Source organism: Triticum urartu, chromosome 4A (assembly GCF_056163025.1).
Source record: "Triticum urartu cultivar PI428250 chromosome 4A, HENAU_Tu73, whole genome shotgun sequence".
NCBI classification, from domain to species: Eukaryota; Viridiplantae; Streptophyta; class Magnoliopsida; order Poales; family Poaceae; genus Triticum; species Triticum urartu.
This window is the reverse complement of record NC_141876.1, coordinates 49783624-49795550: the sequence shown is the minus strand read 5'-3', so window position 1 is coordinate 49795550 and position 11927 is coordinate 49783624.

Below are 11927 nucleotides of genomic sequence, written 5' to 3'. Positions count from 1 at the left end.
TCAAAAATTCCTGAAGGCCCAGAGAAGCTGGGATCCTGCTCAAAGACCTTGCAGTGACTGCGATTGTATTCCGCTAAACAACACGTCTAGTACGTGCGAACGATCATCAATCTTTCGCCGTCGTCTGACCGAGCCAGGAACCACCTGCAACTGCCATGCCGCTTTTTCTTTGAATGGTTCTAGGATTAGGAAGGGTAGGGACACCAGGCGGCCTACAACATCATATCAAGTTGGAGTCAAATAAAAAAGGGCTCTTGGTTTAGTTAATCTTAAGAACAACATGTCATGAGCATGCATATTTTTTAGCAAATGTTAACAGTAATATAAGCAAGCCATCATGATATCATAGGAAAGTAACATACTGCTGTAACAGCCATTTGTAGCGATGACTGGAGTAGGCCAGCAATACGTCCAACCATAGAAGGAGTCGACAGCGTAAATGAAGCCCATGTGTTCAATTGCATCAGAGAACCATGGAGGATGTATGATCCTGCGATGGACGTGCAGATTTATCCACTTACCGCAGTGACCTGTCAGATAGGCGAGACCGCGGTTGAAGAATGCAATTAGCCTAAAGTCTTCATAATTCGCAGATCTTGTGGGCACTTGGCAGATTACAACCTTGAGCAAATCAAACTTGGTATCATGTTGGCTATTGTAAGATTCCGAGTATTCTGGGCCGCGGTGCCAAAGCAGTGCAGTGTTAATCGAAGGAAGGGGGATCAATCGCCGGGTGTAGACCTCCACGAGCATCCAGCTGCCGCGACCGTCAACGAGCACCATCCAAGACGTGTTCATGCTGACCCAGTACATACCGTTAATATAGTTGAGGCTGACGGGGATCGGATCGCAGTCAAGGGGGTTGATGCTCGCCACCCTACGATCGTTATGCTACGTGACACGCCGTTTCTGAAGATCAGGCGGCATCAGCAAGCAAGGAGCTGGCTTAAAAAGCTCCGGCCTGAGGGCTTTGAGTAAACGGTACAGCCCCGACGAGCACGCGGCGAGCGGCATGGTACTGAGATTGTCTGCACGCGAAACAATGAGCTTGATTACCTCTGTGGGGAGCGAATTCCAGCCACTCTTTCGGTGGACGTTGCTCGGTTCTGCCATTGTTAGTTCTTGGGTTTCGGACGAGGGGGGAGGCGCCTTAGCGGGGATGGAACATTGGACGAGATTATGTGCGGACAAAGATGGAGAAGAGAATATGTGCTGCAGGAAGTGGATAGGTGATGATGACTACAGCATGCCGCTTGACTTACGAGACACATACCAGCAGCGTAGGGTCATGTCGATGCCAGACAACTTGCTTGAGTGATCACAGTACTGGTACTCCCTGCAGTGCTATGCCCTAACTTGCTTGAGTAGAGTAGGACTCTGCTCTACTACTAGCACCGGAGGAGTAGTATATTCTAATCTAAAATAGTTACAAACTTCAATGCCCGAGCATGGAACGACTACGAACCGCACTCAAAGACCGTGTCTACGTGGTGTTTGGACATGGGCGACAACCTCAACGCCAACGGTGCTACTCCCGTTGCACCGTATGTGTTTCTGTCCTTCCTGTTTGAAATCGTGGTAGAATTCATGTTTCTACTCTGTATCCTACTACTATGCTAGTCCACATTCTTAGTTTCATCTCTGTTATAGACGTCATGATTTATTTTGTGCTTATTCGGATTAAATCTCGTAGTAACTTGCTCATATATTCAACTGGCGCAACGTCCCCTACAGCCACTCCCATTTCATGGACGGCCTGGTCAATGTTGGAATTTTGCTAGTAGGCCTTTATAAGGTGAGGTCTTCTACCACTTGTATGAGCATGAGAAGAGGAGACCTACACGCGTGGGCGGCGACACTGGCTACGCCGAGCATACTTGGACTCTGCGGAGCTGGGACTTTCCCACCGATGTGGACATGGAAAACCCATGGTGTTATTTGGACTCCAACAATGTGCACGGGGAGTCCAAGGAGGTTCACCTGGACATCTGCATTTTCAAGTTAAATGTTGATCATTAGTCTTGGCTCAATGTAATCCGCTGTCTAAGCATGTGGAGACTTCCATGCATGATCTTACTCTATTGGAGTATCGCGCATGAATAAAAGTGTATCCATTTATGGTTTAGTCTAGAATCTTCCATGTATGAATTTTTACTACAGTACTGGTGAAAGACTTATGATGAACCATTTCTTACATATCCTCTGCCCCCTCCCAAATCATCCTGATTTAATCCCTCCGTCTAGGTGTATAAGGGCATGGTTAATACTTAAATAGTATAGCCAACTGTTGGCTACAAGAAAGTGCCATGTCATCTGTAGCCAACATGTATAACAATGGATACTCAAAAACTAATTCTTGAAGATCATTTCCTGCAAAGCACAATGAGTTATTTCTTCACAAGTTTTGGATGCAGGTTGAACAGTTGAACGCTTTTGTTTGCAAAAGATACTTTTTATCTATTTCACCCGGATGTTTGTGAGCTCTAGAGATGAAATAATATCTAAACAAACCTATCCAAATTAACTAACCAAGGCATCTCCATCTTAATTTTCTCTTGCAAGTCGTGTGTGGTCCCTTCATCGTGAAAATGCTCTGGCCGTCGCATTGATTTGCATGCATGGATAGCACCACCATATTTTCAAAGGAGGAGCGAGCTCTATATTTTAGCCAAGGCATGCATGATTTGAGGATTTATGGTTGGGCATGCATGTAGAAAAGGGAGGAGAGTAATTTGCATGCGACGGATTAAAGGAAGGGAGGCCAGCGGCTAGGCATTCAAAGGAGGCTGCATGCAAGATTACACGGGATCCAAATACTAGGCCCAAAACCAGTTCCTCTTTTTGCGGACATGCCTTGGTACGAAAGATTGACAAGTTAGGCCATGTAAAAATGGATGGAGGGAGTAGTAGTACGTGTAGAGGGCGGCGCTGCACGGGAGTCTCACCTCTCACCCCGCTCGTGGCGCGGCAGTAAAGTCGTCATATCACAAAACCCAACCACTCCCAGTAATAAGTGGCCTGGTAAAATAAACGGATAGCCAACCATCACATCCCTCCGTCTTTTTTGCATTTCATCTCTCTGCATTTACTTTCTCCGGTTCATCTCGCTCACTCGATCCCTAGCTACTACTCCTAGGGCCAGTTCTTTTGGCGGCTTCCCCAGCTTTTCCCACAAGACTAGTCACAGTGGAGAGTAACAATAAGGCGCCTCACTCATTTATTTGGGCTTCTAAACTACTATTTTGTCCTGGTTTATTCCTCACCATTGTAATTTGTGCTAAATTTTGACCAAAGATTTAACTGGTTTTTCCTCACCATTGTAATTTGTGCTAAATTTTGACCAAAATTTTGACACAGATTACAATGGGGACCAATAAACCAGGACGGAGGTAGTAGTTATGGGATTACTAATCTAGAAGCCTAAAAGAACTGGCCCCTGGTACTCCTACTAGTAGTAGTACTCAAGTTGGAATTCCAATTGCACGGCACAACCTGTTAGGCAAAAAATTCGATACAGGGTGTAGGAAGCGGTTTGGGAATTTGCACGCCTTTCCAACCAGTAAGATACTCCGTACAAAGTACGACAGAGAAATAACCACAGAGAAGGAAGCTAAAAGTAAACAATCAAACGAGCATTTTTGCATTTGTTTTGCATTGAATCGTTTCACAAGCTTGACTAGTGCTGTTTTTCCACTTTTACAAAAACCGCATCGTAATGTTAAAACGTGCATTTGCACGTACATAAGTAATAGTAGTACTCCCTCCGTCTAGGTGTATAAGTCTTCCCTCCTTCTTGGTCACGGTGCACAACCGAAGATGACTTATTGACCTGGACGGAGGGAGTAGCACAGTCTGCAAGCATATATCGAGAGAGACGTGTAGTGTGATAGTATATAGTAAAGTTTGTGCTATATGCACGTACTTGCAAAATGCGTACGAATACACAAGGTTTCCAAACTTTCCCTTTTACATACTTAATTAAGGACGCTAAAAATTCCTGAACGTTCGGGATTTATCATTTGCGTCCCAAAACTAATGAGACAGCCTTACGAAACAAACATTACACTGCTAAAAGCCACGGCGCTCGCAGGAGCGCTTGCGGCGCGCCACAAGTGCCCTGGTGCGCGGCCGTTTCCCAGCGCGCCGACACAACGCCTCTTCCTCAGCCTCGCAACTCGCGAGGTGCTGATTGGCGGCTTGCCGGCGGGCGAGCGCGATCTCATCGGTGTGGTGATCCGGCGCCAACAGGTACTCCTCCTTGCTGGAAGCGTGCAACCGGTCCACGTACCGCCAAGCGTAGATGAGGCACTTGGGCCCGACTGCACTCAAGGTGTCAGCACGGGCGTCCTCTGCCACCCTCACGGCCCTCGCACGAGCCTTCTGCCAAAGAGCCAATTGCCCGACTCTCTCGGACGCGACATAGGCCTCCCAGGCAGCTTGTTCCGCGGTGCGCTTCTCTTCCTCGGCCTTCTTCTCCGCCTCTATTTTGGCGCGCTCTGCTGGAGGCAAAGCCTCCCACAAGGCGACATCCATTTCTTTCCAAAGCTCCTCAAGGCTAGGGGGCTCGGCGGGCGGCGCGGCGTTCTCCTCGTAGCGGGGAGCCGACGCATCCTCCGGCGCGCGTGCTGGCGAGATCGGGAACACCGACGCGTCCACCTCGACGCGTCACGGCGAGGAGCGGAACACCGACGCGTCCTCCTCGACTAGTGGCGGCGAGGAACGGAACGGTGACGCGTCGCGTAGCGGTGAGGAGCGGAACACCGACGCGTCCTACTCGACTAGTGGCGGCGAGGAACGGAACGACGACGTGTGACCATCCACGCGGTGCTGCGAGGGGCTCCTAGGGCTTGGGAGGGGCGATGCCATGGTGGTCGACGTGAGAGGGAGGGGGAGGAGATAGCGATGAACGTGAACGTGAGGGGGAGGAGATAGTGATGTCGTGGGATGCACAGTATTTATAGCGAGCAATGGCACACCTACGTAAGATATGGACTGAGCTGCACTGACTTAACTGCAGGTCCAGTTGCGTCACTGACATGTGGGCCAGACCCATGTTGGGCCCATATGTCAGTGACCGAATGCACCTACAGTTAAGTAACAACTACGTGGGCATATTTGTTGGAGTAAATTACGGGGCAGCGAAGGGGTGGAAATATTGCTGGTCACAACGGATTGGACGAGCGTGGGGGGAGGAGAGTCATGCATGCAGACTTTTCACACGGGGTGGAGTGGTGGGACCGCCGGAGGGAGAATGAGAGTTTGGCAGGCATATTATTTCCACACATGGATAGGAAAAGATTTGGAGACGAACGGGCTTCCTGCAGGTATGGGGAACGGTGCATAATAAGTCATCTTGCATGCCGGGCTAGGTATAGTCTCAAGTCATTAAAAACAAACACGCCCCACACATGTTCATATTTCAAGGTGCACTAAATTATTGCATGCGATGATTAAGGCTGGCCATAATGGTGGTATCTTAGCACACGGGAATAGCAAACATGCTGATGTGGCAAAGAATTAAAGAAGAGAGGGGGGTTAGAGTAACTAATGTTCATGCATGCATTGGTAAACACATTTTTTTGTGGAGAATGACAACACTAGTTGAGTACTTTTGCAGACTTCAAAAACTATTCCATAATGTGTCAACTTTCACAATGTCAAATCAATATTTTTACACTCATTATAAAACGTAGTTCTTATACTCATTATAATCAGTACTCCCTCCGTCTAGGTGAGCAAGTCATCTTAGATTGTGCACTGTGGCCAAGGAGGAGGGGAAAATGAGAGATCTTAATGTTTATTTGCTAATTAATAGCATTGCATGCAATGAACTAACCACTGCATGTCATGTTTGGTAGTCTCAAATCATTAAAAGCATGCACACCCACATCTCCTATTGGTTGATATGTCAAGAAACAAGAAACGAGGTAGAAGTTAATGCACCACGCCTAAGTGTTTTGGGAATATTGTATCGAATGAGTGTACTGGTGTGGCTGGTTAATTAATATAAGGTGGTGTTAAAAAAAGTATAAATTTGGTCAAACACTTTGCAAACGGTTGACAGGAGTAAAAAGGACGAGAGGGAGTATCATGCATGCGGAGTAGGCAAAAAAAATTGCTTGTCTAAAAAAAGGCAAAAAAATTGCTCATTTATAGCCGGTTGAAGTCTCCAAGGGCGCGACTGCGCGAGGGAGGCGAAGGTCGTGGGAGGCGCGACGTTTGACGGAATTAAGTGAAGTTACATCCACGCGCCAGCATGGCGTGCGAACAGGCATAAGCTATACCGTCAGGCCTACGATATGGGTCTAGTAGACATGACATCTAGTGGGTCCCGCATAGTTCTCGAGAACTCTTTGGGGGCTTGCAGCCGTTTATCCACCGGGCAAGCCAGCAACCCCACGCCGTTCGCATGCCCTACTCGTCCCCGTCTTCTACCTTACAACAGTTCGCTCCCAGTCGTCCCGTCCTTTCACATTAGTTCGCTCCCAGTTTTTTTTGCGGGGTACAACAGTTCAACTTCTCCTAACCCTCCTCCAAAATCCATGGCCTCCCAAATCTCCATGGTCGCCGCTGAGTACCAGGTTAGAGCCATCATCGGCGATCAGTTCATCGTCATCTACACACGTGGATCCGAGACGGTGAAAGCATGGCTTGCTCGCTTCCTACGCATGTTCAACAATTCAACGGATGAGTGGGTCGCTGGGCTAGATGTTGAGTACACCACAGTCCTGGGACGAGAGAAGGATCTAAAGGACAAAGAGAGGAAGAAGCCCGCCGTGGTCCAGGTTTGCGTACATAACGTTTGCTTGGTCTACCACATATGCCATGCCGACGTTGAGTGCCAGGATTTTAAGAACTTCCTCAAGGACAAAAGAGTGAAATTCGTTACAGTAGGCTTTAAGAACGACAGTGACGTCCTGCGTCGGATAGGTCTCGTTGTAGGCCAGCCCTTCGAGCTCCAGAAGGCAAGCCTAGTGTCCTCCTCTCAACCTTCAATGCTGACCCTGACAGCAGCCATGATTGATCCTTCGTACGCTAAACTGAAGAAACCTCATCACGAGTTTCATCATGCATGGGAGTCGAAGACATTAGATGAAGATCACATCCTGTACGCAGCAATGGATGCCTCCCTTTGTTTAAATATCTACAAGGGTTGGATGAAGAAGCAGAGCTCAGTGTCCGGTTCAAGCAAAGAAGCATCGGCGAAGAGGAAGAGGAAGAGGGACGAGGACGAAGTCGAGGACGTGGACTCGGACTCTAAATAGGTGACAGTGCCGTCGCTCATGCTGGTTCTACTCCATTGTCAAGCGGACTAGTTGCTTATTAGTTTATTTTCAAGGGTGTGTTGTGCTGAGGCCCCAGCAGAACTATGTTTATGTTCTTTCTCGTTATTTGAACTCTTTAGTACGTACAATAGTACTAGTACTATGTCTTACTACTGTTCTTCTTGCAGTTGGTACTACTGCTCGTATCTTCGTGTTCATACTGTACTTAATACGTTCGTAGTAGTAGTATAATTTGGGTCAGTCGATTTGTGAAAGAAGTTCGACGGAGCGAAGGAAGAAGACGGCAGAAGAGGTGGAAGAAGCCCTTCTAGCCATCCATGTTGCATCAAACAGCTCACATGAGTCGACTGACCCAAATTGCTCCTTCAGATTGCAGGATCCACGTGGCATTCAAGGTCTCAAAGGTAGATTCCGTGCCCGCACCCGGTTTGCGGGCTCGACGCGCGCGCGACCGGCTTCCGCCGCAACAGCCACCATGCGCGCCTCCTCCGCGCGGGCGGAGACGACAATGACACGCTAGTTCCTCCTCGCCGGCGTGCTGGAGCACGCGCTCGTCCTCCTCTTCGTATGCTGCGTGCATAGACGCGGCTCCACCAGCTGCTCGCGTGCTTGGCAGCGCGGCGGCATCGCGAGGAGGGACTGCAGACGGCGTGAGCGGGCGAGCCTTCGGCTTCATGGCACAGGGATGGCGGCGACACGGCGGTGATGGGCGAGAAATTGTTGACCGGAGCAGGCGGGCGCTGGCATGCGCAACGGCGGTGGCGGCATATTGATGAGTGCGCGAGTGGGAGCTTACTTTAGTTTTAAATATAAGGTTGGTCAAACTTAAAAGAAAACTGTACTAGTACACGTAAACATTAGACTTAGGCAGCGCTTTTATTAGTTAGTACCACAGCACGACACGGAATCATGTGCAAGCGCGTGAACCGCGGCCGCACGGTCGATCGAACGATGCGTCACCGTGTCGCGCTCGAAGGACATCCACCGAACCTTTTTGTGTGTGTGAAAACAATCCTCGAGTATTACTCAACTTTTTTTCCTGTGAAAGTTCTTGAGGCTGCAATATTTCCATATATTTGAATTTAGCTGCAGTTCGTGTTTACTTGGATTTGGACGTTTTAGGTGCGCCCTAGTTTTTTTAATACTGATTTTGTGTGTGTGACTGAGAGAGAACGTGTGTATGTGTCCATATGTGTGTTGTGGCGGAAGGGCAATGTGGAGACGGTGTGCGTGTGATACAGACATAGAGAGGTGTGAATGTGAAAATGATCATGCATGAGTGAGACATAGACAGATGCCGATACGTTGTGTATACATGAGAGAACGGTCTTCTAGTTTACTTGTGTGTGTGTGTGAGAGAGAGAGAGAGAGAGAGACATAGGAGCATCCGTAACACAGCAACCATCTCCCTCGATTTGTCCGTCCCTCGCACGGTTGCATGCAACACATGCATCAACGCGCACATTTTGACACCCTCACCCGGCCCCTGCCCACCTCAAGGCCCGCACAATCTCTTCATGAATACCCATTTCTCTCCTTAGGTTTGTTTTCTCTCAATATCTGACACCCACACACACACAGAGACACACGCAGCACAACACACACACACACACTCCCCCAAGCACACAATTCATCCCCATCCAAGGTTATACGGCGACGCTCTCGCTTGTGCTTCTTTGCACCCCAACATGCACAACACCTCAATCTTCAAAGAGGGCAACGAGCAGATCGAAGACGGCGACCACACCATGCTAGAGAATGCGGGGTCATTTGGAAGCAGGGTGATGTGACGACGGCTGACTCACTCCTCCCCCCGCCCTCTCTCTCTCTTGCACAAAATTACCAATCCCTCTCTCCCCCGCACAAAATTGTCAATCCCTCAACCCACGAGATCCTTCCCCTCTCGTCCATGTTTTTCCTGCTCTCTCATCAAACATGTTGTCTCTTCTCCTTCCACGTATACAGAATCCAGATGCACACGCATCTCATGTATATTACATGTATGCATCTTTCTCACAGACCTAACTTCTTCCTCTCTCTTTCACTCTCTCTCTCTCTGTCTCGTTAGGTTTGATTCCTACTCTCTCGTCCATATACATACAATCTTTCCCGCCCTATCTGCTCCATCTTCAAAAGCTCTCTCTGCACGTTTCATTCACACATTGGGATATGTCAAAATGTTGCTTCTATAATGGCTGATGTAGAGTTATGGTTGTTCTTGTTGCATCCTACAAAGTAATAACTATGAAATGCATTTAGATTCTCATTTTACTAGGATTATGTGAGTTTGAGCATGTTGTGAAGTACTATAGACCTTGTATACATCTTGGGATTCGACAATGATTGTAACTATTGAATTGTATAGACCATTACATTCGAAGTCAATAGCCTAATATATTTATTTCACAATTTCAACAAATGATTAGTTCACTACAAACTAAGAAAACAAATGTGTACTCCCTCCGTTTTTATTTAAGTCCGCGTATTAGCATTGGTCAAAGTCAAGTTCTGTAAACTCTCAGAAAGCTTATAACAAAAAATATTAACATATACAATAACAAATAAATACCATTAGATTCATTATTGAATGTACTTTCACATCATACATATTTGTTATGGTAAATGTTTATATTTTTCTATAAACTTGATCAAACTTTAGGAAGTTTGATTTCGGTCAAACCTAATATGTAGAGTTTACTACTACTACTCGCTAGTTGCTTACCCGAATCACTCAACACGCCACACGGGGAGTCCAGTGTCACAAAATTTTGAGGTCGGCGAGAAAATCTCCCGCGACCCTGATTCGAGCAGTGGGAAGTTACTATCATAGCCTTCGGAATAGGCCTACAGATGACGCTTTGTGGGGGGCTGTTTTCGTAACTTCAGGTTCACCCTACCCAGCCAACCCCACCCCGGCACCCAGACTAGTACACCTGAATACTCCCCATTTTCTATCCCCACCGCAAAATAGACTTCTCCACGGCACCGCAGCCTTCGTGCTCCTCCCCTTTACATCGGCGCACTCGTCCACCGCAGCGCATCTGCCTCATCGACGACCTCGTACGCCACATTGGAGCCGGTCCACCGTCGTCGTACACGGAGCCTCTTCCCCAGCATCGTCTTCCACGGTCTCGGTTCTGCTTCCCGGAAGCCGACGCCAAGCGCAGAAGTACCACCGTCGTGGACAATGAACTGACTCCCATTGCCGACCATGACTCACAAAGGCCGCCGCGACCATCGTTCTCCTCCTCGATTGGTAATGTGTGTATTGAATCACTTAGCAGTACATGTGCAGTTTCATACCTACCCTTCAAATTTCCTGGGTGCTATTGTTCTCGTAAAAGTAATTGGTTATAGCCTCCATTGTCCAACAGAATATCATCTTGTAATTGTGCGTCGCTCCTGTATCGCGCTTTGCTTGGGTAGGTTTTTCATCTGCAACCAGTAGTGTAGCAAATGATGGAAAGGTTTTTAGAACTAGCAAAATGCCCATGCGTTGCACGCATCAAGATGCATTTGTATGAGTAGTTTATCTTGTTGGAGATGCTCTAACATGGCAGACGAGTGCTTTAATGTTGCCCACAAGATGCGCGAGTATTACCAGTAGTATATTTTTGTTGCCATGTTGAGATTTTAAAACCACGAGTGCGAACATGCAGAGGAGCAATGAAGACCAAACACGGGATATTCGGGACATCTTCAAGGAGCATGGCAAGTTAAAGAGGAGCTGCACCGAACCTGTAAAACGAGCTTTGGTAAGTAACACCCTTTAGATTACTTTCGTGTAGCCTCGTGTTCTTCGATGTGTATATGTTGTAGTTTGTGTTTCACTTGAGCATGGTGTTCTTCGATGTGTAATAAGAAGAGTCTTAATCATCCTAATGCTTTCGTTTTTAGCTTGATGTAGGAAGTGGGTGTTCTCACCTTGTAGTCTATTTTTATTTATTTTTTCCTTTTGAATTCACTTCTCCGAGTTCTGTTTATCTGGCTTCTACTAAATGGATCTAGGTTGCTCTGAGTATTGATCTAAAAAAGAAGTAACTTCATGTCAGGATGCAGTTCCTGTGAGGAGGGAAGTATGGTCAACCTCGAGATCATGTTTCCAAAATGAGTCTGGATTACACACAAGGTGCCAGTTCCCTAATGATGCTAGATTAGACACAAGGTGCAAATTCCCAGATGATGCTGGATTACACACAAGCCAGGTGGAGTCGTCAACTGTTCGTGTCCTTGTGGCATTAGTAAAGGCTGAAAGAAAGCGTGCAGCAGCCCTTGAGAATGTAGCTGAGTTCCTGAAGAAGCGAAAAGAGCAATCACATGCTCTCTTCACCCAAGCCAAAGAAGAGATGGAAGAAGCCAGAAATAAGCTAGCAGAGGCAGAGCAGGCTAGGCGTCTCCTGCTATCTAAAACTGTTGTCAATGCAAAATTTCCATCATAATAGCTAGGTTCAAATGTTTATCCAGTCAGCATGCCTGTTGTGATGTCCGTGCATCTACTGATGTGGCACAAAATGTTTTTTTCGGGTCATGTAATAACAGCAATTACTTTCCAAACAATAACAGACGAAGCATTGGACATGGTATAGTTCACGCGCAAGCCCGACATTCCAAGTTCAACTTCCACATCAAACTCATGTTCAC